The following is a 27,344-nucleotide window of genomic DNA, read 5'->3' on the forward strand; positions in this document are numbered from 1 at the left end:
CACTTTCAATTGTTGTGATGCCCAGTGACACATTTCAGAAGTGAGAGCTCTGTTCCACCACTGACAACATGCGTTGTAGATTGGCAGCCATCGTTTTGTGTGTTGAAAAGTGTGATTTTCAGGGGTTTTGGGCCACACAAGGGTTTTGCGGCCATTTTGCTATTTCTGGCACCATCTCAACAGAGTGATGCAGCCTAGCAGAGCAAACGTGGGTCAATACATCCCACAGATCCCCCCTCCCGACTTCAGGTTGACCGCCCAACAAGGGGAAGTCAGGAGATTGGGATGTTCTTTTTTTTCTTTGGTCCAGGTGGAGAAAGTAATCTGCTTCTCCTGTCAGTGCTGGAGGGTCACGCTCTTCTCGCTGGTTCTGGTTGGGAGTGTGGAGCGATACTCCGGGCTTCTTGTGTCTTTCCTCCCGGTCCCTGAGTGGTCCTCCTTGGTAATTAGGATGCTTGGTAATCCAATGCTATGAGACAGAACAGAGCATGGTTATGGAAATTTCCCCACTACTACACCCCGAGGGTGTTGTGGGGCTGCTGCATACATTGAATACAATTTACAATATTCCCCAACTATATTTAATAATGTTTTTAATAGGTAGATTCTTCTAGGTTGCCAGAATTTCCCCCTCTGGATTTTTGGTTGGCTCCTCTATTTGCCGTAAAGTATGCCTGGGATTGCAACTCTTGAGCTGAATTATGTGGACCCACTTATCTTCCCCTTCTGCCAAACTGCCCTTGGGGATGCAGATTCTGTAGGCAACTGGTGAGATTCTGTCCACAATTTTAAAAGGACCCCTCCAACTTGGCAGAAATTTGTTCTCTTTGGCTTGGTTCCTTTAAAATTGTACAAGTAGACCCGGTCTACTACTTGGTATTCATTTCTAGTTGTCTTAAGATCATAGTGGGTCTTCATACTGTCTGAAGATCTTTCTAGATTCCACTGAGCATAGGCAAAAGCATGTTAAAGGTGTTTTCTCAGATTCTCAGCATACTCCTGAGTTGAGGAGGCATTTATCAAGGTCTGCTCTTGGGTTCTATAGAGCAGATGCTGGGGTAGCACCATCCTTCTTCCAGTCATCAGCTCAAATGGAGACATTTTAGTTGCAGAAGAAGGGGTAGACCTGATGGCCATCAGGACAAGGGGTAATCGAATGTCCCAACTTGGCCCAGTGTCTGCCACAAACTTTTTTAATATGCTCACAATTGTTTTGTTGTATCTCTCAACTCCCTCACTAGAGGATCGCTGGTAGGCAATGTGTAGTTTCCTTTTGACCCCAAGTAACTCCCACATCTTTGTCATCACTTTGCTAGGGAAACTCAATCCTTTGGGGTAGTCAAAAATGCAAGAAGATGTGATTGATCATCAGGGCAGCTGCTGTTTCTACCTTGCAAATTGTGGCCGGGAGACATTCCACCCATTTAGTGAACAAGCATGTTACGGTCAACATGTACCTGATCACTCTAGAGGAGCGAATCACAGGACTAATAAAATCGACTTGTAAATCTGACCAAGGCAGTGTCATCCCCCTCTTTTGGAGGGGAGCACGGTGTGTGAGTGATGTTGGCTGAAATTGTGCGCACACAAGACATCCCTTCAAGTATTGGTCGAGGTCCTGCCCATGTGTGGCCAGTATGCAACCTCTCACAAGATTTCTAGTGTCGTATTAAACCCCCGATGACTGGCTGTGGCCGCATCATGGGCGTGACTTAGCACCAGGCTTCGGAAGGAGGTGGGGACCACCCACTGGTCATGGCCAGCTATGGATCTCCTCACCAACAAACCGTCTTGGATTCAGAACCTTTTTGGACATTTCATCAACACTCTGAGGTCCTCTTTCCCAATGTAACCGGTATCCATCAGGGGAAAGTTCTCAGGGTCCTCAATGTGTTGATAAAACTTACCAATTATTGGATCCCCTTTTTGAGCCATAATCAAATCCCTCTACCTTAGAATGACCCTTGATCTTTTTCCAGTAGATGGTCATCCCATTTGAGGTGACCAGATAATCAATATTTTGTATTAATTTCCCATGTTGTAAAGGTTTATTATTAGCACATAGCATGCCTCTGGTTTTCTAGCTATCCAGGTGCTCCTCAAACCCGTTCCGTACATAATCTGAGTCTGTGATTATGACCAGTTCGTGGAGTTGGTGTTCGACAGCAGTGAGGATGGCTTGATGCACAGCCATCAGCTCTGCCACTTGATTACTTCAGGGACCAATATTGTACCCAGCGGAGGGTTCTGGGGCATCATTCACCCATGCATTCCCTACGTCGGCCACAAGTTTGTTTTCCCCGTTGTTGTCAACATGGGAGGAGCACCCATCCACATAGACAGTGGGCATTCCCTCACACTGGTCTTCTGCATAGACTTTGTGTGTCGAATTAAGGTAGGCCTCCATGTTGTCCTTGATTTTAAGACTTTCATCCTCAAGACAGTTTTCTCTAGCACAATCATGCAAGTCATCCAGACCTTGGGCGAGGGGACTGTTCTTGTTTTGGCCATATCTGACCTCCACAGGAAAGCCTTGCATTGACAGAATCCAGGAAGTAATTCGGGAATTACTCAATTTCCGAACCGGATTCTGTCACTTTGAAGATATTGCAAAGGTTGGTGTGGAGTCTCCACTATGATGTGTTCCCCCTGGATAAACGGGCGGTAATTCTTCAGTGCACACACTGTTGCCAGGAGTGCCTTCACACGATTGTTGAATTTTTCCTCCACACAGCATAATGTCTTACTCGCTTAGGAGATTACTTTATTGACCTTGCCATGCTTTTGATGTACTGCAGTCAAGCATGTATTTGGGAATCCTCTCTCCAAGAAGAAATACTTGTTTTTGACAGGGTAAGCTAGGCAAGGCGCTTGGGAGAGGTTTCTTTTGAGTTGTCTTACTGCCTCGGCTTGTTCTAGACCCCACTCCCACTTGACCCCCCCTTAAACAGATGGATCAGGGGTCTTGTGATCTCTGCCTAGTCCTCAAAGAACTTTCTGCTGAAATGAGTTAGTCCAAGGAGGCTCCTTAGTTCCCGTAGAGTTGTGGGGTATTTTATTTTCTGGAGTGCTTCTACTTTCTTTTCCTGGGGACAGAGACCCTGATCAGTTATCTCATGCTCCAAGAAATTGACATGGGTTCTGCACCACTGTGCCTTTTGCAATGAGAGTTTTGTTCCGGCTGCCCTCAACTGTGTTAGAACATAACGGATCTCCACTACGTGTTCCTCCACAGTTGAACTTGTGACTAGAACATCATCTACATAGGCCAGGTTACCCCTTTCACCCAAGTCAGGCATAGCCTTATGTAGAAAGATGTTAAATTCATTGCCGGAGTTGATGTATCTGAAGGGAGTCTGGGTCCAAGTGTACTGCTGCCTCCCGAAGGTAAAGGCCAGCTTGTATCGGTCCTCCCTACTGACAGGTACAGTCCAGTACCCATTGGTCAGATCAATGGCAGTGAATACCTTCGACCCCTGGATCAGGGCCAGCCCTTGGTCAATGTAGGGAAGATGCCATCAGGAAGTATGGACCCGTTTGTTGAGCTCCCTTAGGTCAGCAGAGTCTCCACTGGCCGTTAGGTTTCAAAATCCCCAGCACCGGATTATTGAAGGTGCTGTGGACTGGACGAATTATCCCACGGGACTCAAGGTTCTTAATTATTTCAGTAAGGGACTCCATTGATGCGAGAGGCAAGCAATATTGCTTCAAAAACACTGGAGTCATGCTAGGGTCCATGGGATTTGTTGTTGTGTGGATGTCAGTGCGACCACACTCATATGGTCCACTGCAAAGAGAGTCTCACAGGCATCAGCTAGGTTGACTCTCTTTTCAACCATCTGCCTGAAACCTGGAAAGACTTCTGGTTTTGCTATCTCAGTGGCCTCCTCCAGCCGGGTGGAGAATTCCCTGGTCAAAGTATTGACTTGGACTAATGGCTTCAGGTGAGGAAGGCAGTCCTTGTGGACTTGAAAGATCACCTCATCCCTTCTGAAGTCACAGGTCACATCTTCCTTACCATAAAGGAAGGAAGAGTACACCAGGAAATTCCCCCCATGCCCAGTGAAGATCCTGTCTAGTGTTGTGTCATCGTCACTATCACTGTCAAAACAGTCCTTGGGGATTGGTCCTAACAGTTAGTTACCTAAATCTATGTAAAAATGTCGGTCATCAACCGCCATTCCAATAATGGTGCCTGTGCCCAGAGTGATACTCTTTAGGTCGCTGTTATCCACCTATATTGGAATGGTGTTGTGTTCTATGTTGACTAGTGGTGTTGGTTTTTCCCCCAACCCTTGCTGTTGGAAATGAGCATTAAGATGAACATAGGTGTCCGGATTTTTCAGTTTCTGTCCTTGTTTAATTTTTACTTCCAGTGAGAATTGTCGGGTCCGTTCTGGGATGGTGACTTCCTCTCCAATCTGAATTTCAACTGCATATGGCAGCAGTTGAGCTGACCGAAATGCATTCTCTGGGTCATCAAAGCCCATGGGATTACCCGCTAATCGGGACTAGGCTTTGAAGTTTATTAGGCCCAAACTAATGGCAAATCGATTGAGAATGTCACTGCCTAAATAAAATGCAGCAGGGACATCTCGCACGACCCAACAATTATGGACTATGCTCTTGTTGCCTATGGAGATTTTGAGCATACACCTGCTAGGCAGGAGATGTTTGGAATTGGGTGTTTCCATTTGTCTACCAGTTTAAATGTGGGAATGGCTGGATCTTTTGGGAGTTTGCTGAACATGGCCTCGCTGATGAAGCTCTTACCGTTGTTCACACATACTCGGGCAAGAACAGAGTCCTTCCCCTCATTTAACTGAATAGGGATGAACAACACCTCTCCAATTTTCTGAATATCAGCCAAGCTTTGAGCTGATTCCTCATCATTTTGGACTATCGGAATGGGATTTTCTGATTGCAAATTTGGATAGAATTTCAGAGTGTTTCCTTCCGGTGTGGAATGCCACTTGAGACTGGAAGGAAGGTTGATTTTCAGAAATAGAGAGGACTCCCCATCACCAGTTTGTTGTCCTACTGCAATTACTGTCACGTCTGGGATTTGGTTCTTCTAGAAGTGGAATTGAATTTGGTCAGGTTTTTGTTCAACCATGTGGCATGTACCATTTAAACTAACATGGTTGACACTATGTTTTAATTTTATTGGTCTGTTAGTCTGGGTCCAGATGACCTTGTTTACACAATCTATGAGGGGAGACAATCTACGCAGGATGTCATTCCCTAGTAAACATGGTGTGCCCTCTGGAGTCACAACTATGACATGGTGCTTCACCTTGTGTCACCCAATTTTAATCTCTAAATCTGCAGTCCCTCGACAGGAATTTCCTTCCCATCGAAGTTCTGAAGTTGTCCAGGAAGAGGGCTGAGGGGGATTTGGTATTTCTCTCCCCTTCCCAAATCCAGCTGATCAAAGGCCCTTTTTGACAGAAGGGTGGCTTGGGATCCAGTGTCCACCAGTGCCAAAATTGTACTTTGCCACTGTATTTGGACTGGGGAATAAAATCTTCCCTCCTTTTCCTCAAAAGGGCAAAGATAATGCACAGTTTTGGCCAATTGGTGGGTTAATTTATTTGCTTTGGATACTGACAGACTGGTGATTTGGGATGGGTTTTGTTTGGGATCTTGGGAACCTGTAAGAAAAAGGTGACAGCTAGATATGGGGGAGTTTTGGACTCCCCTGGTTCTGATTCTGGGTTGCCCCCCCTTTTTGGCGGCAGTCACCAGAATGGGTTTGAACAAGGGGATTTTCGTGCTGGTCATTCTGGGGTTTGATGATGGGTGGTTTTAACTCGGTCCCCACATCTACCCAGTCTGGATTGGGATCTTTTGGGACCCATTTTTCTTTTGGAGGAGTTCCCCCATCCCTGATGGAGAAGAATCTTTTCACAGAATCCTCTGAGGACCCCTCTCCTTCAAACTGGAAGATGTGCACCTCCTCCACAAAATGGGCATTTTTAGGCTCTTTATTTCTCCTACCCACCCTCTGTTCCTTGGGCTGCAGACTTTCGGGGGCAGGAGATTCTGGTTCCGGTTCCTGGGTTTCTAGGGGCTTTACACAAGTGGGGAACGAAGCTTCCTCTGAGGCTTTATACAACCTTTCCCTTTGTGCCTCCTCCCTGGGAACCGGTGGGTTGTCCGGGTTCTTCACCCGTCATTGTTCTGGAGCACCAGACCCGGGTTTTGAGGAGTTCTGGGCTGCCATACTGATCTGAAGAGTCTGCAGCCCTCAGCATGCAACCCAGATCCTGTGCCATGTTCTGGACCTGGCGCTCCAGTTGGGACACCCGCTCTGGCTGGTACAGGGTCCTCTGGTCTACCCTGGGTTGATCCCGGGAAGGGTAACTATCTCTTCTCTCATAATACCCCTGGTTAGGATAGTTTGGGTACCCCTCCACCCCTGGCCTCCCCTCTCTTGGATTTGGCTGTCTGGGCTCAGGAAAGTGGGGAAAGAAAGAAGGGTTGTTTTGGGGGTTGAAGTTTGGCGGAAACCGGAGAAAGAAATTTGGTCTGGCATTTGGGGGATTACTGCCCTCTCTGGGAAAGTGAGGGGGGAAGTGTCCTGGGTTTTCAGCTGTCTGGTTGGATCCCTCCCCTTGGGCTGGGGGAGTCCACAAATAGCCCAGGATTGGTCTGTTGCCCTTGTAGCGTGGGCTGATGTAGTCAGGGGAGTTAGGGGTCCCATTTGTGGGTTTACCTCCCTGACTCCCTGTTTGGGATTGGCCCGAGGGCCTTCTGGGTCTGGGGTTGGTCGGATTCTGTGCAGGAAGGTTTTTAGGCCCCCCTCTCCAGACCTAAAATGGGGGCAACCTTCATCTATGCCACCTTAGCAGCAGCAGTGGTGTTGGTTGGTTTGGGGCTATTGCTAATATTTTTACTTTCTAGTGGCTTCTGCACTTCATAGATGTGTGTTGCTTGTTCAATGACCCAGTCTAGTGATCTTTTCTCATGAAAGTCCCTCAATAGCTGGCTCATAATATATTTAGGGAGAGCATGAAAGAAGGTGTTCACAAATTCTTTACTGTCAGTGCGCACCCTTCTAGTGGTCTGTGCAAAGGCACGTTTCAATTCCTGGACAAATTCTTGTGGGGCCTGGTCTTCCTCACATTGTAGGTTGTAGGCGGCCTTGCGTGCCTCTTGAGGGTTTCGATGAATAGGAAAATGTTTCAGGATGGCCGCCCTATAGGTGGACCATCTGGAATGGTTCTGATCCTCCAGCCCCGTAAAGAAGCTGGAGTACTCAGGTGAAAATGTCCACTTTACATACTGAATACAGCTTTGGCTGTCCTTAAGGTGGAAAGTCTCCATCATCTGCTCAAATAATTCAAGGTGCTCCCAAATGGAATATTTGGCATTTTTGTGGTAGGGCGTGATGACGCTCCTAATAGTACAGCTCTCTTAACTTTGTTAGCCTTTTTAGTTCTTGTCACCCTGGTCCACTCATCCTCTGACACAGAGGCACTCAGAGGCACAGCTACCAGAGGTGGCTGTCTGATCTTTTAGACTCTCCCAGATTCTGCGAGCTTGGGAATGACTGGCAGAACGTGGGGGCCTAGTCTCTTGGGACCTGTGGTGCTCAGAAGAGTCTTGTGACTCTTCCTTGCTCCCAGGATTGGTTGAGTACCCCCCCACTGTCCTAGCTGTCCTAGCTGAATTCCCCACCAAATTTTACTGCCTGATCTCTTGGTATGTGATATTTCTGAGGATCCAGTTCTCTGATTCTCGCCTCGCTGGAGTCTACCTGATCAGAGAAGATGGCCCTAGCACTTGGGAACCTGTACATAGATGCCCGTCCATCCATTTCTGGAAGGCGGTGACCTATTAGTCCCATTTGTCCCATTGTGTTGAAGTCTACCATCCCCGTGGCCCTTGGTTCATATGAGCCAGTGGACATGGGGGTGGCAGAGTCCATGGAATTGAAGGGATTGAAGTCTCTGAAGCCAGGGTTCCAGAGGTTATGCTCCTGGATTTCTATCTCCCATCTGACCTCATCTCTGTCAGCCCCTACTCCCTGATGACATGCAAGAATCTGACCCTTTTTTCTTTATTGTATTTAATCATATAAACGATTTTAACAAAATTTAAACTTGTTTTCCTTTAATGTCCTATTTCCTTTTTCAGGACTTACTTCTGTTCATTTATTGCGAACAGTCTTCTTCCCTTTAGTTTTGGGTTTCAGTCTTTCCTTCTAAGTCCAATTCATGCAGAAATTTTGCTGCTGCTAGTGTCAATGATGTCGAGTCGTCATTCATCATCTGATTCCACCAGCCCTCATCAGTTATCGTCTGATGTTTAAGTCTGTGCATCCGAAGATAGGGTGATCTAAATTTTTCTTTTCCTGGACAAATAAGAAGTAAATGTCGCACTGTCTCTGTGTTATCCATCTCTGAACAGTATCAACATTTGTTATTTTCTGCCAGTTTTCGGAAAAATAGCACCTCATTTGTCTTTAGAATATTCATGCGTGCTCCTAAGAAAGTTGCTCGAAGGTGTTTATTTGGAAATTTATTTAGATATATTCTTACTTCATCAACCTTTTGTGTATTGAATGTCAGGTGCGATGAAGATGTATATTTACTTGCTCTGTCCAGAGTATCAATCCAATCTTGGGTTTTCAGTCTGTCTTTAATTTTTCCTGGGATTCTTTCAATGTCCCATTTCGAACACCCTAGTTGTCCTGCCAGGGCAAGTTGTTTTTTGTACCATGTGGTCAATAACTGAGTCTTTTCATTTTCTATTTCTTTATAGATGATATCTAAGATGTGCGGACGGGGGGTTTGTAGTATTTTTCCCAAAAACAGTAGACTGTTTCTTTTAATAACATATTTCAGTGATGACAGGCTTAGCTCCCATCTAATTACTGCTATTGGTGTTGAATACGGCAGCTTCAGAACTTTTCACCAAAATAGCCCCTCGAGTCTGTCCCATATTGTGGTTGGCAATTATAACAACCCTTCTGCTCCGTAAGTTATCGCCGGCATAACTTTTGTTTTATAGAAGTTTAACGCTGGGAGAAGCGAAAACCTACCATATTTCCTGTCCAGGATCAAAGCTTGGGCTGCGAGGGTTCTCGTCTTTGCAAAGAGATGTTCCTGCATACAGATTTCTATTTTACTTCGGCAAATTTTTACTCCGAGATATGTAAAACTTTCTACTGTTTGTAGTTTCTCAGAGTTTATAAACCAGTGGTGTTTCTTCATTACTCTTTTTGGCTTATCAATTATCATTATCTTCGTTTTGTTCGTATTAATGGCCAAGTCGTTCTTTTTTAGATAGGCCAAGAGGCTGTCTAATTGTCTTTGTAAGCCTATAACCGTTTGATCCAGCAAAATTATATCATCGGCGTACAACAGCCTTGTGACTTTAAACTCGCCTATTTTTGGAGGAAAAGAGCGTGTGTTGTTTTCTGACTGTACTATGTCGGCCATATAGGCTTTGTACAACGCTGGGGCCAGAGGGCAACCCTGCCTAACCCCTCTTGTAGTCTTGATTTCTTTTGACAACTCACCAGCCCCATTTAACCTTACTCTCACCGAGGTATCACTGTCTAGGGCTACGATCGTTGCTAATATAGAGTGTGGGCATTTTGATCTTTCTAGTTTCTTCCACAATCTGTTTCTGTTTACCTGGTCAAAAGCTTGCACTAAGTCTATGGAGACTATGAATGTTGCTAATTTGCCTTCCCAAGTTCTTGCCTTCAAGATACTGATCATCATTATATTGATTACTGTACTCAGGTTTTTTTCAAAGCCCGATTGAAATGGATCTGTTGATTTTGCTTCTTTTTGCCATTCTTGCAGTTTGTTCAATAGCAGAGAACTGAATAGCTTTCCTATAACATCTAGTAGTGCTATCGGCCTGTAATTCTTTGCTTCGCTTTTTGAGCCCTTCTTAAAAATTGGAACAATGTTAGCCGTTTTCCAGGTTTGTGGGACAGATCTTGTTTCGATGCAACGCTTGAATATTTCCATAATGAGGACTGTCCAGACTTCTCGGTCCTGTTTTAATTGGACATTGGAAATCCCGTCTGGGCCTGGAGCTCTTGAGTTTTTTAACTTTCATTTTTTTTCCATGATTATTTATTTGTTTTAAGTAATTGACCATTCACCCCTGGCCTTATTTATCACTTCCTCCTCCTCTATGGCTTCGGCCAAGTTGGTGAAGTGTTGTAACGCTCACCTGATTCCCACAGAGGCGCTGGTCTTGGCAGGAAGGTGTCTGCGACTCGAAAAGTGATGTGCAGGACTCGATTGGCTTCTGGGGTCGAACCTCTTCTCACTGTGTGTCGAACTCGAAGGGTGAGGTTTCTGCAGGTGAAAGAATATGGGGGTTAAGGGTCTGGGTTGTTGAATGTCCCTCTCTCTCTCCCTCTCTTCCTAGCTTCTCCGTAGAGCCCCCAGGTCAACATGCTCACCTTAGATAGGTGAATGCTGGACTCTCCATCTGCGTCTGGTGCAGGGTGCCGTTGCCAGTTCCTTCACTGGTGAAACATAGGCCTCTTGAACTCAGAGGATCGTTACCGTCGTTAACTGCACGAGCGGTGAGTTTCCGGACACCTTTTTAGTCTTTATAGTCTTTATGTGCGTGGCACGTTAATATTGAACAGGACTCTGTATAATGCTTTTCTCTTTTTGTCTTGCAGGACTCTGGAGATGGAAGATGGAGTGAAGCGCCTGGATATGAGTAAGTAAATGCAAGTGCTCAAACTGTCTTTTTCCCTTGCTGCTTAGTTCGTGCTGAAGAGACGCCAGAGTACTTGCAGGCGTTCTATTGTGACGAGCGCGATGGGCGTAAGTAAATACCTGTCTAATGTCTCTTCGTTTGTTTTCACAGGCGGCGATGCAGCGTGAAGAAATCCGGAATTCGTGGAGTGCCGGTAAGTAATAACAATGCTTTCGTCTTCACAGGCGGAGGTGCAGCGTGAAGAAATCCGGAATTCGCGGAGTGCCGGTAAGTAATAACAATGCTTTTGTCTTCACAGGCGGAGGTGCAGCATGAAGAAATGGCCGCAGCCGATGGATCAGGTGAGTAAACACTGCGTGTAAAGGTTGCCTTGCTAACCTGTTGTTTCTTGTCTTTGCAGGTGCTGTTGTTGACTGGATACAGGAATGGTAAGTATAATTCTTGCAGGTTCAGGATCGAAAGAAGAAAGGCTGGAACAGACTTGGTGAGCGTTCTGCTGCAGATGCAGAATAACGCGAAGCACGTTTCATCTATCGGGTGTGGTTTAAATAGCCTTGGAGTGATGAGGCATCTTCCTCCACGGCCCCGCCTAGGTAAGAAAAGAGTTCCAGTTCCAGAAGAGTTCCAGTGCTGTATCCAGGGAGTGGAGCTTGCCCCACCCAGGTAAGAAAGTAGTTCCTGTTCACAGAGGACTTCTAAGTGGCTGGTAAGTAAGCAGCATGGTCTGCTGCAGGTAAGTCCACCCAAGCATCTTCATACATAATATGAGCCCGGCGCTTCCAGTGCCGGGACCGATGACTTTGATGAGCCTGGTGCCACCGGCGCCAGGACAAGGTCCAAAAGGTCCCAGTGGGGACCGGCTGGTGCCTAAGATGACGGTTAGGGGCCTGCTTCCAAGGATGTTGGGCTGTTCCTGACTCCTTGGAAGCAGTGATCATGACAGCACCCCCCTAAAGGCCCCTCCCAAGCGTGTCTTCTCCTGGGGTTTTGGCTTGTCGGGGTGATTCAAATGGAATTTCTTGACCAGACGAGGTGCGTGGACATATTCTGAGGGTTCCCAAGACCTTTCCTGGGGGCCGTACCCTTTCCAATCAACCAGGTAATATAATTTAGATTTGGAGATTTTGGAGTCTAGGATGTTCTTAACTTCGAACTCAATTTCTCCATCTACTAAAACAGGTTCTGGGAGTTCGGTCAATTGGGTTCCGGGTTGTACTGGTTTTAGTAAGGAGACATGGAATACTGGATGTATTTTCATATGCGAAGGCAATTCCAATTTAACAGCCACTGGTTTAATTATGGCAGAGATAAGATAGGGTCCAAGGTATCTCGGGATAAAAGTGCGGGGTCCTTTTAGAGGTAGGTGCTTAGTGGATAACCAGACCTGATCTCCCACTGCGTAGTGAGGGGCCTCTTTACGGTGCTGATCTGCTCCTTTCTTGAATTGAGCTTTAGCTCTTTGCAGATGGTCAGTGGCTTCCTTAAAAGCACGAGTGATCTCCGAGCGCAAGTGATCCACAGCAGGTGCCTCGAATTCTTGGGTAGGATCCAGGTTAGAGGTTCTAGGATGGTGGCCGTATAATAAGAAGAAGGGAGTCTTTCCGGTTCCAGAATGAGTCGAATTGTTATAAGCGTATTCAGCAATCCAAAGAATGTCCTTCCAAGGGATTTCAGTTTGGTGGAGCATGCAACGTAGATATTGCTCTAGAGTTTGACTTTGCCAAAAGTGGGAGATGAATTGACTTCCCCTATCGGAAACCAAAACCGAGGGAAAACCGTATAACCGAACAATGTTTTCTAAGAATTCTCGGGCCAATACTGAAGCTGAAGGTAGGCCCTTCAGGGGAATGAAGTGAGCCATCTTGGAGAATAGATCCACGACTACTAAAATGGTATTATACCCTGAGCATGGAGGTAAGTCCGTGATGAAATCCATGGACAGGGTATGCCATGGACAGGGAGGGATGTCTAGTGGGTGTAAGAGGCCGGCTGGTTTCTCCTTCAGACTTTTATTTTGGGTGCATACACCGCAAGAGATTACAAAGTCTCTAATATCCTTTTTCCATGATGGCCACCAGAAATGTCTTTTGACCTTTTCCATGGTTTTGGTTATGCCAGGGTGACCCTCCATTAGTGAATCGTGATAACAGGAGATTACCTGTCTTTGTATCTTCTCACTGGGCAAGTACAATCGTCCTCGGAAAAAAGGTAGGTCTTGATCCACTGAAAATTCTTTTCCCCTTAATTGCCAGTCCTGTAAGTCGGCCGGAGTTAGAAGTGATTTGACTGTGGTCTTGATGTCTTCAAAGGATTGAGCGCTGACCAAACCCAAAATCCTTTGTTCATGGATTATGGATATTGGTTCTGGGTTGGTCAAATGTTCATCTATTCCCATCCGGGAAAGGGCATCTGCTTTTCCATTTTTACTGCCAGGTCGATAAGTAATTATAAAATCAAATTCCGCCAAAAACAGCCCAGCGAAGCTGCCTGGAAGACTGAGCTTTGGCCGTCTTCAGATACTGTAAGTTGCGGTGATCAGTCATTACGGTGACTGTGTGTCTGGCTCCAAAAAGATAATGCCGCCAGGCTTTAAAGGCCGATCTGATAGCTAAGAGTTCCTTGTCTGTAATTGAATAGTTGATCTCGGGAGCCGAGAATTTGCGGGACCAAAAGGCTACAGGATGTAATTGATGTGTGACCGGATCTCTTTGTGATAAAACTGCCCCCATAGCAAGACTTGAAGCATCTGTTTCTATGATGTATGGGAGTTCTGGACGAGGATGTTTTAGAACAGGTGCAGAAATGAATTTAGTTTTTAAGTCCTGAAAGGCTTGTTCCGCCTCAGTAGACCACTCAAAACGTTTGTTTTTCTTTAACAGAGCAGTGATGGGCTGGACTATTCGAGAGAATTCAGGAATTAATCTGCGGTAAAAATTAGCGAAGCCTAACATGCTTTGGACTCCCTTTATAGAGGTTGGTGAAGGCCACTTGATAATTGCATCGACTTTCTTTGAATCCGTTGGGTGACAATATGAATCCCAGGAACTCAACTTCAGTTACATTAAAAACGCATTTTTCGAGTTTAGCAAAAAGGTTATGTTGACGTAGTCTCTTGAGGACCTCTCTAACATGTTTCCGATGTTCTTCTTTAGATGATGAATAGACGAGGATGTCATCAATGTAGACAACAACACACACATCTATGAGTTCTCTAAGAACATCATTCATAAAATACTGGAAGGCGGCAGGCGCGTTGCAAAGTCCAAAGGGCATAACTTGATATTCAAACAGCCCATACTTGGTGCGGAAGGCCGTCTTCCATTCATCGCCCTCTTTTATTCGTACCAAGTGGTAGGCTCCTCTGAGATCCAACTTTGTATATATACATGCGTCTTTGACTTGGTCCAGGAGTTCAGGGATCAAAGGTAACGGGTATTTGTTTTTAACGGTGATTTGATTCAGGGCGCGGAAATCTATACAAGTCCTAAGGTCTCCTTCATTTTTCGGAACGAAGAATAAAGCAGAGGAAGCTGGAGATTTTGAAGGACGGATAAACCCGTTGGCTAGGTATTGGTCCAGATATTGTCTGAGGTGAAGATTCTCTGGCTCGGTGAGGGCATAAATCCTACTGCAAGGAGGAGTTGTTCCGGGTATCAGATCTATTTGACAGTCGTAAGACCTATGAGGAGGCAGGGTGTTAGCTTGATCCTTCCGAAAGACATCTTGGAATTCCTGGTATTCGGGAGGTAATTTGGGAACCTCAGAAGAGATTGCTGCCAGTGAAACATCAGGCCGAGGATAACAAGTGGTAAAACATTCTGGAAACTGAACCGTCTTTGCTCGCCAATCGATCTGAGGATTGTGCTTCTCTAACCAAGGGATTCCCAGAATGATCTGGAACTGAGGGGCCTTGATCACATCGAACACGATTTTCTCCCGGTGTCCATCTTGGCTCACTAGCGTCACTTCTTGGGTGGCGTGCGTTACTGGTCCGGAGGCTATCTCCGTGCCATCCACTGTAGTAATGACGTCTTTTACTGCCTTAGGGACAAGGGGTAGATTCATCCTAGATACCATTTCACGGTCCACATAATTACCGATTGCTCCGCTGTCGATGTAAGCTTCAATTGCATGCAAACAATCCAGACGATCAGGACTAATGAGGACCATGGGCACCACGAAATGCGAGGTCACGGGACAGATCTTAACGCTCGGCAAGAGGACCTCTGCACTTTTCGGGCTAGGTCGTTTCCCTGCTCAGAATTTGTGGTACAGGTATCTGCGGCTCCTACAGCCTTCTTAGCTGGTTTCACTGGACAGTCTCGAAGAAAGTGCCCTGAGTTTCCGCAATAGAGGCATAATTGCAGCTGTCTTTTTCTTTCCCGCTCCTTTTGGGTTAAAGGTCCTTTCATGCCCCCTATTTGCATGGGTTCCACAGTGTCAGCTCCCCTAGTAGAGGTCTGTGGTTTAGAAAACACTCGGGTATCAAATTTGGAACGATCAGCCTTCCTGTTCTGTAATCTGTGGTCCAATTGGACAACTAAGTCAATATAGTCTGAGCATTCTTGTGGAGGATTCACAACTTGAGCTAACACATCCTTGAGCTCTCCACGCAAGCCTCGGTAGAAAAGCGTTATTCTCTTATCCTCGGGCCATTGAGTTTCCACTATAAGTCTGTTGAATGAGGCTATATAAGTCAAGAGGTCTTGATTACCCTGTTGTAATGAAAGAAGTTCATTGTCCAAGGCCTGCCCTTGTGCATGTCTTGCGAACAGTTTCTCCATGCTGGACTGGAAGGCCTGGAAATCATGTAAAACCGGATCATCCTGGGTGACTAAAGGGATCGACCAATCTGCTGCGCTGCCACTGAGATAAGAAAGCACAAAAGCCACCTTGGTCTGATCTGTTGGGAATGCAGCTGGTCGACATTAGAAGTGTAGGCGGCACTGGTTGATGAACACTGCAAATTTCTTTGGGTCACCAGAAAAGCGCTCGGGCGGAGCCAATGGCACATTACCGGGTAGATTGATTTGCACTGGATTTAAAGATGATGCAGAAGGATAACTTCCTCCTGGAGCGGGCAAAGGTGTCTGTCCTGCCTGCGTTTGTAGAAATTGCCTAGCGAGGTCCTCTGTTCGCTCCTTGGAAATTATCAGCTCTCTTCTTAGAGAGTTTGTTTCCTGACGAGCTGCATGTACTTCTGCTCTTAATTCCCCGAGCAACTGGGCTAAATGATCAGTGTCTGAGGTTCCCATTGCGCCTGGGTAGGAGTTTTGCGGTGGGCCTGATTCCCACGGAGGCGCTGGTCTTGGCAGGAAGGTGTCTGCGACTCGAAAAGTGATGTGCAGGACTCGATTGGCTTCTGGGGTCGAACCCTTCTCACTGTGTGTCGAACTCGAAGGGTGAGGTTTCTGCAGGTGAAAGAATATGGGGGTTAAGGGTCTGGGTTGTTGAATGTCCCTCTCTCTCTCTCCCTCTCTTCCAAGCTTCTCCGTAGAGCCCCCAGGTCAACGTGCTCACCTTAGATAGGTGAATGCTGGACTCTCCATCTGCGTCTGGTGCAGGGTGCCGTTGCCAGTTCCTTCACTGGTGAAGCATAGGCCTCTTGAACTCAGAGGATCGTTACCGTCGTTAACTGCATGAGCGGTGAGTTTCCGGACACCTTTTTAGTCTTTATAGTCTTTAGGTGCGTGGCACGTTAATATTGAACAGGACTCTGTATAATGCTTTTCTCTTTTTGTCTGCAGGACTCTGGAGATGGAAGATGGAGTGAAGCGCCTGGAAATGAGTAAGTAAATGCAAGCGCTCAAACTGTCTTTTTCCCTTGCTGCTTAGTTCGTGCTGAAGAGACGCCGGAGTACCTGCAGGCGTTCTATTGTGACGAGCGCGATGGGCGTAAGTAAATACCTGTCTAATGTCTCTTCGTTTGTTTTCACAGGCGGCGATGCAGCGTGAAGAAATCCGGAATTCGCGGAGTGCCGGTAAGTAATAACAATGCTTTCGTCTTCACAGGCGGAGGTGCAGCGTGAAGAAATCCGGAATTCGCGGAGTGCCGGTAAGTAATAACAATGCTTTTGTCTTCACAGGCGGAGGTGCAGCGTGAAGAAATGGCCGCAGCCGATGGATCAGGTGAGTAAGCACTGCGTGTAAAGGTTGCCTTGCTAACCTGTTGTTTCTTGTCTTTGCAGGTGCTGTTGTTGACTGGATACAGGAATGGTAAGTATAATTCTTGCAGGTTCAGGATCGAAAGAAGAAAGGCTGGAACAGACTCGGTGAGCGTTCTGCTGCAGATGCAGAATAACGCGAAGCACGTTTCATCTATCGGGTGTGGTTTAAATAGCCTTGGAGTGATGAGGCGTCTTCCTGCACGGCCCCGCCTAGGTAAGAAAAGAGTTCCAGTTCCAGAAGAGTTCCAGTGCTGTATCCAGGGAGTGGAGCTTGCCCCACCCAGGTAAGAAAGTAGTTCCTGTTCACAGAGGACTTCTAAGTGGCTTGTAAGTAAGCAGCATGGTCTGCTGCAGGTAAGTCCACCCAACCATCTTCATACATAATATGAGCCCGGTGCTTCCAGTGCCAGGACCGATGACTTTGATGAGCCTGGTGCCACCGGCGCCAGGACAAGGTCCAAAAGGTCCCAGTGGGGACCGGCTGGTGCCTAAGATGACGGTTAGGGGCCTGCTTCCAAGGATGTTGGGCTGTTCCTGACTCCTTGGAAGCAGTGATCATGACAGCTGTTGCGCCCACACTATTCAAGATGGTTGTTTCCTTTGTTATATTTGATTTTTTTACTAAGGACCAAAAGTCTCTTGAAGATCTTTTACAGACTATCCTTAACCTTGTCTCAGTATCCTGTTGGTATAGTATCCTTCGATAGTTCTTCAGCCATGATTTGTAATCTTTCGTTTGCTCTACTGTTAGCGCTTGGTTTTCCTTTGATGGATGTTTTTGTGCACGTCTAACTGCCTTTCTTTGTAGGGCTCTCCTTGCCCTTATTTCCTCATTACATTTATGAAGATGTTGTTGCTCTGGACCCTTTCCCGTCTTCCTTGGTTTCAAGTACGGCACCAAGAGTGGACGATAGTCCAAGACAGATTGACTATGGTCTCTATACTCAATTTCCTTCTTCTTGATTGTAAACCCTTGTGATGGCGCTAATATACTTTTCTGTCAGTTTTAGCCGGTTTCCTTGAGCATTTATTTCAAGTTGATATGGCATCGCTTTTTGCGTCCTTTTAAGTGAGGACCACGTTGCTGTAAGTAAATTGTGGTCACTTTTGGATGTTTTTAATACTTCAAATGATTCCATTAAAGTGTATAATTCCTTTGAGGCAAAAATATAATCAATAGTCCTTTTGTGTCCCAAAGATTCCCACGTAGCAACAGGGGGAAAAGCTGTTTCTAAAGAGTTCACATTGTGTAGGTCCCATGCGTCCATTAGTTCTGACCACACGTTACCACTTTTTCTTACTTGTTTATTCTGATTTACCTGGTTTGTGTATCTTCCTTCTATGTCAGTACAGCTGGCATTTAAGTCACCGCAGATCAGTGTATGGTTCACATCCAAATCCGTTGATGCCTCAATTAGAATTTTCTCCATTTTTTTATGAAATCCTTAGTATGGATCGCCACTGAATTCCAGTAAATGTTAAGCAACAATATGAGCTCGAAGGTTTTACTTGTTGGTACCCTGCGATATCTATGCCATTTTAGAATCATTGCTTGAATAAAGGGCGATGAGATCAATGTTCTATCTATTCGCAGACACCCTCCTATGCGGACAGCTATTAGGAGACCTGATGTTGGTCGACCCATCGTTCCTTTCAGTGCTGGCGAAAGGTGGGTCTCAAAACCATCAATGCTAGGAGGGTTTGGAGCCAGGTCTCTTGAGGACTTAAGAGATCAAATTGTCCTATGTTGATCTCTCCAGCTTGCGTGAGGTGAGTATGTCCTCGAGTATTCCACAAGCCAATAGTCAGTTTTTGAACCTTCGTTTCCTCCTCACGTGGTTCCCTGTTAATGTTCGTGGCCTTGTTTGATGGTTGCTATTTTCCCGAATATCGGGCAAATGCTGTAGGTATCCACGCCCATCTTTTTTATTCTTTTTCCTTTACTTCTTGCTGTCCTTCCTTTGATTGTATCATATTTGTTGTTTCTTTGTTCTTCTCATTCGATGGTTCCAAATTTGGAGTTCCATTCTGTTTTCTAGGTCTATTTGCTGTCGTTTCTCTATTCACATTTTCTTTTCCCGTAGTTTGATTTCTCTTTAGTTCTTCTCTGTATTTGTTTCTCTCCATCGATATTCTTTTTGTTTTCTCTTCACTCTGCTGGGCTTTACTTCTGGGATTTCGATCTCTCTCTTTACTACTTGTTCTTTGGTAGTTTAGCCCTCTTTCTTCTGCAGTTGTCTCCCTAAGTAAATATCCTCTCTTTTTGAGATCCCCCGCCACCACCAACAAGCGGTCTGACCCTTTTGTTCTTCTATCAAGGCCTTACTGATCTGAGTTGTTCCTTCATGGCTATCTGTCTATGGAGCCTGTCATTTTTTTCACAGAGAGCCTTATTGTCCCTCTGTACTTCCTGCCTGCATTGCAAGTATTGGGCCAATTTTTGCTGCAGGAGACTCACCTCCTGAGTTTGCTCCTTACTGGCCTGATTATTCTTTGCCAGAGCATCTTCCACCCTCCTGGTATGCTCTAACAGCTTTTCATAGTCCATTTTGAGTTCACCCAGTCCCTGAAGGGCCAGGTGATTTTCTTCTAGATTGGTTTTTAAATGGCTGACGTCCTGGCCTAGGGCTTCCCTCACTTGACATAGAGTTCCTCTCTGCTCAGCCAGGTCATCCCTTTGTTTCCTAATGGCAAATAACTTCTGGTGCTCCTCATCAAAATCTGTTTGAGTGTGGAGATCATTCACTATTAATTTATTATTTTCCTCCTTTAGTTCATCAATCTGATTTTCTAGGACAATTATCTGCCCTGCACAGGCTCTATTATAATTTAATTGCTGCTCCAGCTTTTGTTGGCTCTGTTGTAGAGAATCCAACCTTTCTTGAAACTCTTTTTGCAGTGTCAGTAATTTGGTATCTTGCTCTGCCTTCTCTTGCTGCAGGAGATCCAGATCTTCCTTTACATTTGTCAGATATTGTCTGGTTTCTCTCTCTGATTGTTGGCTCTTTTGTAGCCTTTGCTCTGCAGAGTCCAGATCAGTTTGGGTTTTCTCTAGGAATTGTACTTGCTTCTTTGCCCGTCGTGGTTTTCAGCATATGTTTCCTGTATTACTCCAATATGGAGGTTCAGGTAAGCCGCAATTTTGGCAATTTTACATTGCTCTTCTTTTACTTTTGGGGACATATACAATTCAATAAGTGCTTGGTGTAACGGACCCAGGTCCTGCCATGTATCTAATTCTGTGGCAGTGACTTGCTGTTTGATTTCCTGCGGTCAGACTTTCTCATCCTGCTCTACCCATTCATCCCTGACAAACAATGTGTGCAGTAGGTGTTCCCTTGCAATATTGATTTCCCCTAGGGTCGCCATTCTGGAAATATTAATTTCCTTCTGACTTATCTCAGGGTTACTTTACTTTTGCAAAACAGGCCTAAGTCCTTTGAGTATTTATATTGAAGGGTGTTTTTACAGTGTAGCACAGTATGGCAGCCCAACAAGGTGTTTGTACCCCGTCAGTTAGCACGCTGTATTAGACTGTCACAAGTGGTATGTCTAATTCAGGATCTCGTGTCGAGCCCCCAAGCTGTAAATGACTTAAATCTGGCACACACCTAAGTCAACGCCTAGCATGTAGTGCACAACTGAAATCCTTATTTATTTTTGTCTAAACGTTATTTTATTCTGAACAATATACCACTCATATCACGCCCTTCTCCTGGAACCCCCCTCCCGCCCCACGGTCACACTGAACCAGGAATCAGGCTGGTTTGCAAAGGTAAATATTTATTTATGTATTTAAAAATTAATCACAATATGTTTTAATAGGTACACAACAATCACCAATGGGGTGATGTAACATTGAATAATCTCTTTAATACACAAGGAGTAAGTAGTGAGCAAAACAATTCAGAACAGAAATAATACTATTGTGTTGGTTCATATCTGATACCACTGTAGTTAGAGGTTCCCCCTGCACACCACTCAACCCCCAATAGGTAATGCAAAGAGATAGGAGGAGAGAGCAGGTACTCAGGAATGGCAGAATTCAAACAGAATATCAATTCCACTTTTCCCCTTTCCAACACAAGAGAAACAGAATTGACTGTCAACATAATGGCTTTTAAAGTTATCTGTAGGATGGACTGGGCAAAAACACCAAAAATTGCTGAAATTGTTAGAAATTCTTATGGGAGCAGCTTTGGATAGTGTAGGGGAGGGCAGGTCGTTAGGACACCCTCTAGCCTACATCTCCTACCCAGGTGAAGACTCATGACTCGTCGGCAGCCCCCACGCCCCAGGGCCCCCAGGAGGCGAGTTGGCTGCGGATCGACATGTGAGGCTGCACGACCACATATATGGCAAAACACAGGCACCATTTTGTACTAGATAACTCCATTTTGTCAAAGGCGCTAAAACCTAACACAGGCAGAACACACATAGAAAGCTACAGCCTGACCCCTGCTTGACCGCGTTCACAGAGGCCTGCACTTCCCCCCAGCCTCCACCTCATGGTAGATCCACTGAGAGCTCGTTCTCACGAGCAACCAGACACGAACAAACAACAAAATAAACACTGTATCATTTTACCTTCCGCAGTACATCATTGTCCCAGTCTCATTAGGAAGCAAGCAAAACCAGCCCAATCCTGCATGCCCTGACCCTGTACCAAGCCCTGTAAGTTGGACTGTGTGGTGCCCCTCACCCCCGCCCACCCCCGAGGCACCTTGTATTGTGTGGTAACCATTGTTGTGATATTTGTCGCGTTGACTAACGTTTGCTTCTATTGTGTAGAAGAGTGGCCATATGATATATGATAGCTTTTTGACAGCCCCTGTACATAGTGTAATAATGAACCGCTGAAATGTATGTAGGCCCACCAAGGGACTGGAGCCAGACTGTATCATGGTATAATATGTGTTGCCCTCTTTTGCACACCAACACTACCTCATGTTCGTATGTCAACTGTTGTTATGAAATTGTGCTAAATGGCAAAGTCACCCAGCTTATGTTCTCACTAATGTAAATATATGTGTATTTGTATTTTGTATTTGTATTTATTTTATTTGTATAGCGCAGACCAGGCCCGGAGGCTACCGGGCGCATTTCTTAAGGCAATGGTTACATACGTTGCATACAATGATGATATATCAACAATAAGTAAGGCATAGAAATAGACATGTGTAGGTGGTACATGGAAAGTCAAGTAATGCATCCTTACTGATGTTATTGCAGCACGTTTTAGTAAGAATCTTAGGCATTGGAGGAGGCGAGCCAACATTTGGCTTTGTGTTTGAAAAGGTTGAAGGAGGGGAGGTTTCTGATAGTCAAGGGGACAGTATTCCACAGTTTGGCTGCCAGGACTGGGAAGCTAGACCCACCGGCTGTTTGGAGCTTGTATCTGGGTATCGTTAGGCTCTGATTCAGGGTAGATCTAAGTGATCGGACTGGAGTGTACATCGTGAATCGTGAGGAGAGATACGTGGGGGCCAGATTGTTCAGGCATTTGTAGGTAAGGGCAAGCGATTTTAGTGAGATCCTTTGGGTGACTGACAACCAGTGAAGGTTCTTCCTGGTGTCCGAGATGTGTGCAGATCTGGGGATATTGAGGGCTGCCCTGATGGCGTTATTTTGTATAATTTGGAGCTTGTCTAGGTTACATTGGTTAGTACCCTGGTACAATGCATTGCAATAGTCAAGTTTAGACATGACCAGGGTCCTAGCCAGGGTAGTGCAGTTATGCGAGGAGAGGAGAGGACGACAGGCTGTGATCAACTTGCAGGTATAGGCGGCGGCCGCAACTGCATTGGTTTGTCTGTGAAGGGAGAGGGTGGAGTCAAGGTAGATTCCAAGTGTGTTTGTGTCTTTAGAAACTTTAGTTATGTTTCCATCAATGTTAAAGGAACTAAACATAGGGTTCAGTTTGTTTAGTCTTTGCTGAGTACCTAGGATGAGGAGCTCTGTCTTGTCATCATTGAGACAGAGCTCATGTTGGGACATCCAAGTTTGAATGACATGGTAGACATCGTTCAAGGCTTTTGAGTCTAAAGTGTAATCACCCGTGATGGGGATGAGTATCTGGGTGTCATCCGCATAATTTGTGTAGGTAACACCCAGGTAATCAAGCACATCAAAAAAGGGTTTAGTGAATACATTATAAAGGGTGGGGGAAACGCACGATCCTTGGGGGACTCCGCACAGGACTGGTGCAGGGTCAGCCGCAGAGGTGGGCGAGAATACCCTCATCTGTCTGTTTGCCAGGAAGGATTGAATCCAGTTTGTGGCCATGTCAGAGAAGTGAGCTGCAGTTTTCAGGTGGTGACAGAGGATTTGGTGATTAACCAGATCAAAGGCAGCAGATATGTCTAGTAGTAGTAGCAAGGCTAGTTTACCTTTGTCTTTGATATCCTCGATTTGGGTCTTGAGATCAAGGAGGGCTGTCTCCGTACCATGCTTCGGTCTGAAGCCGGATTGTCTCATGCCTAGTAGGTTGTTTGATTCCAGATAGTTCTGTATCTGAAGATAGGCTGCTCTATCTAAGATCTTTAGCAGAAAAGGGACCGTTGTGATGGGTCTATAATTGGTTGGAACCTCCGGGTCTAAGGTGGGTTTTTTTAGGAGAGGGATAACCCAAGCATCCTTTAGGTTATTGGGGACCACTCCCGATTGAAAGGAGGCATTGATGAAAGAGGTTATAAAAGGAGCGAGGTCATGAGCCGACTCCTTAATGATTGGGGCTGGACAGGTGTCCCCTTGGCAATTTGAGGGTTTTAGATTGCGGATGATTTTTTCAACCTCCAGGACGGTGAGTGGTGTGAAGCCAAACGGCACCGGGGAGTCGAGGGTTGTTATTTTGGGTGGCCTGGTATTGCTAAATGAAGGGGTGTGGAGGGTGTTTTGTTTGGCGTTGATTTTGGCTTGTAAGATGGATATTTTGTTAAGAAGGGCATTTTGTATGTTGTTGCACCAGGTGCTGTCCTTAGTGCACGTGTCCGGTGCAGGGGAGGGAGATTCTAGCTCTTTAAGGATTTTGAATAATTCCCTGGTGTTCGATTCTGCCTGGCATATTCGTGTGTTGTATGTCTCCTTTTTGGCTTGTAATATGGCCTCCTTGTAATTAAGAGAGGTGATTAGAAGGGAGGCTTTGTTAGCAGCACTGGGATGGCTTTTCCAAAGGGCTTCAGCTTTGCGCTTTTCTTTACGCATCGCGTTGAGCTGCGGGGTGAACCAAGTGTTCAGGTGGGACTGTTGTTTAGCTTTACGGATTTTTAAAGGAGCTAAGCTCTCAATGGCATTGGTCATTAGGCTGTTATAAATGTCTACTAGGACAGTGGGGTCCTTATCCTTCTGCTGTGCAGCAAAGGTGTTCAAGCAAGGGAGGATAAGAGGAAGCAGTTTCTCCCTGGTGATATCTTTTTTGTTTCTGGTAGGTATAGCGGGGGCTATGGTAGGTATGGGTTGGGGGTTGGTGGCTGGAAGGAGGAAGGTAATAACATGATGGTCCGACCAGGCGCATGCATCATTAGAAGTGACATTGGTGTTACAGTTAAGGTCGGCTAGCCAGTCGAGCGTTCTTCCTTTGATGTGTGTGGGATCACGAATACGCTGCTGGAACCTAGGTTGGAGAGGGTGGTGTCTACTTCAGTAGCCATGTGGTCCTTGGGATCTGAGAGACCTAGGTTAAGGTCTCCTAGTAGCAGTATCTGAGAGTTGGGCTTGGTGTTAGTCGACAGGGTGGATGCAACCTCATCTGTGAATGAACCTAATGGGCCTGGAGGTCTGTATATAAGGTGGAGTGTTGCTGTATTGGTAGGAGAGAGTGATAGTTTCACTGAGAGAGATTCTGCAGAACTAAATTGTATGAGGGGAGCAGCTCTCATAACGATTTTGTTGCTGTGAATAAAGGCGACTCCACCACCTTTCGACAAGTTGGAGTGGCGGTCGTTTCTGATGATGGTATAACCCTTGGGTAGGGATAGAGCGAGGAGAGGACCAGAGGCGTCATGTAACCAGGTTTCGGTAATAGCTAGGAAGTCCAGGTTCTGGACCGTGATGAGGTCAGCGATGTCAAGGGCGTGTGCTGTGAGGGATCTAGCATTGATAAGGGCTCCCTTGAGTGCTGCGATAGGTAGGGTGGATGAGGAGGGCTAGGCGTTGCTGTAGGGATGGGTAGTGGAAGGGCAGTGCGATTGTGCACAATACTAGGTGGTCTAGGCAGTCTAGTTCTAAGTCTGCTATTCTTTTGTTGTACAGTACATGGGATGTTTGGGGTGGGTTTGGTAGCAAAGTGCTTGAGCCAGAGGGCTGGGTCATTGAGGTAAGGGTTCGATATAGGCACAGGATGGTAGAGCATGATTGATGGGCGAATAAGTAAGATCTTAGTTATACTTGTGCGGTGGCTATCGGCAGTGCAGGCTGATAGTCCTAGGAGGACTATACATATAAGGATAATGCTGGCAAAGGATATACATATAAGGATAATGCTGTGCACAACCCAGAAGCCCCCAAGTGTTGCCACCTGCCCCTTGCCAATGGTACGATGCACTGCCCCATGCAGGGAGACAGGCTCAGAGCTGCAAGGTCGTCTCCCCCCTCCTCCTTCCCAGGCTCGTCGGGGATAGCTGGTGTTCGAACAGCACGGCCTTGCCTCCCCTCCCAATCTTGCTGGACCCGCTTCAAGCATCCATCTCCCCCATGTCAAGAGGCCGCCACAGCCTGACTCTATGAATTACGAGCTACCTGGTCCTAAATCCCACCATCTCCCGGGCACCGGTTACATGCCCCCACGGCCCATTGGTATCCCTTTTCACCCCAAGTTAATGGCCCTCGAAGGGGGGCGCCCACCCCTGTACCAACAGTTCATAATACCATCCCTCACCGACAGGACGATCAAATAACTCCTCCTGTGCCCCTGACCCCACACATGGACTCATGGGATTAACATGTTTGAACCTAAGGTGTCCTTACAACAGATGAATTGGGGTACTTCCTATTATATATCAATGACCCTGTCTCATTCTCGATCTGAGGTCAATGTATTGCAAGAGTTACAAGACAACTTAAATTGTATAGCATGATGAATGATTGTGAATGTATGGCCACAAGGGCAAAGTATCAGAGTCGCCACTTATCATCACTACAAGTCATGTCCGGCCCAGCACTCCACCCCAATGAGCCCAGCTGACCCATCCACCCCGCGTGGCACCGCACGGACGTCCGCCAATCCTGGAGCAGCAACTGTATACAATGTATACCACCTAGCCATCACCACCCAATCCCTAAGACTATGTGCCCCCTATAGCGTGTGTCATGCATGACGTAGTTTTGTAATAAGTAGGACTGTCTTTGCTATTGTCAGACAGAGCACTCTCGGAGTTTGCAGAGTCCTTTGCATGCCCTATATTGGTTTAGATAAAAACCCTTTTGATCTCACCCACACTTGGTCTTGGTCTCATTCCCTCCTGGGGTGTGTCCGTCATTGCCGCTCACTAAGGGGGGTGCGTTTTTGGGGGACGCTTACATTCAATAGTTGCACACAAACACAAGTAATGATTTCATCCAAAGAAAACGTTTGAAATCTTAAAATTCTAGTCGGAAGCAATTAAAAGCTGTTTTACACGTGTAAACATTTCCCACAATTGAAAATTTGCGGCAAACTTTTCACTGCGCGATATTCAAGATAACAGAGAATCGCATGGATTTGGAATGCGATGGACAGTTATGAATGTTAGCTGGCAACGGCATTCGTTTTTCGAGATAGGTACAAGACTGGAAAACAGGAATGCACTTTTAAAATGACAAATGGGTTGCTTACTATAGAGGATGACTATGAACAAAACGAAAACCACACAGGAACACAGTCACTTGATCAGGGTGATTGCCTGCTAAGGAAACTCGCCTTCTTCAGATGAGAAAGGATCAGCGCAGAGATAGTTTAAACAATACTAGTTCTGGAGGAAGATGGGATGGGTTGGATAGAGGTTTTAGACAATGCAAAGATACTCCTAACAATACAGGTTCTGATTACAAGATATGATGGGTCTAAGATAGGGATAAGGCTATGCAAGATACATATGCTAGTGACACAATTCTTCCTATTTATACTCACTGGATACATTTTTAAATGGAACCGTCGGTTCTGGTCAGGGAATTGGATCTGGTTTAGTAAAGACGGCTGGGCACATCAGACTGGATCGGATCTACATGGTGCTCTGGTCACAGCACGGCACAGGACTGGACAGGGTCAGCATGGTGCTCTGATCACAGCGCAGGACTGGGCAGTATCTGCCCTTCTTGGTTCTGAGGATGTTCATTTTCAGCAGGCAAGCAGTAACAGCACAGCCCAGCTTTATTAAGATGCTTCCCCTTAGGCTTGTGGGGTTCTGTTCTGGAATTTGAGGCATAGCTGAAAATGGTTCGGCTATGCAGTGGGCCTTTTGTCGTTGCCATGGTCTGGAGTTTGGAGCAAGGAAGATG

The sequence above is a fragment of the Ambystoma mexicanum genome, chromosome 3q (genome assembly GCF_040938575.1).
Source record: "Ambystoma mexicanum isolate Mex_15411 chromosome 3q, UKY_AmexF1_1, whole genome shotgun sequence".
NCBI classification, from domain to species: Eukaryota; Metazoa; Chordata; class Amphibia; order Caudata; family Ambystomatidae; genus Ambystoma; species Ambystoma mexicanum.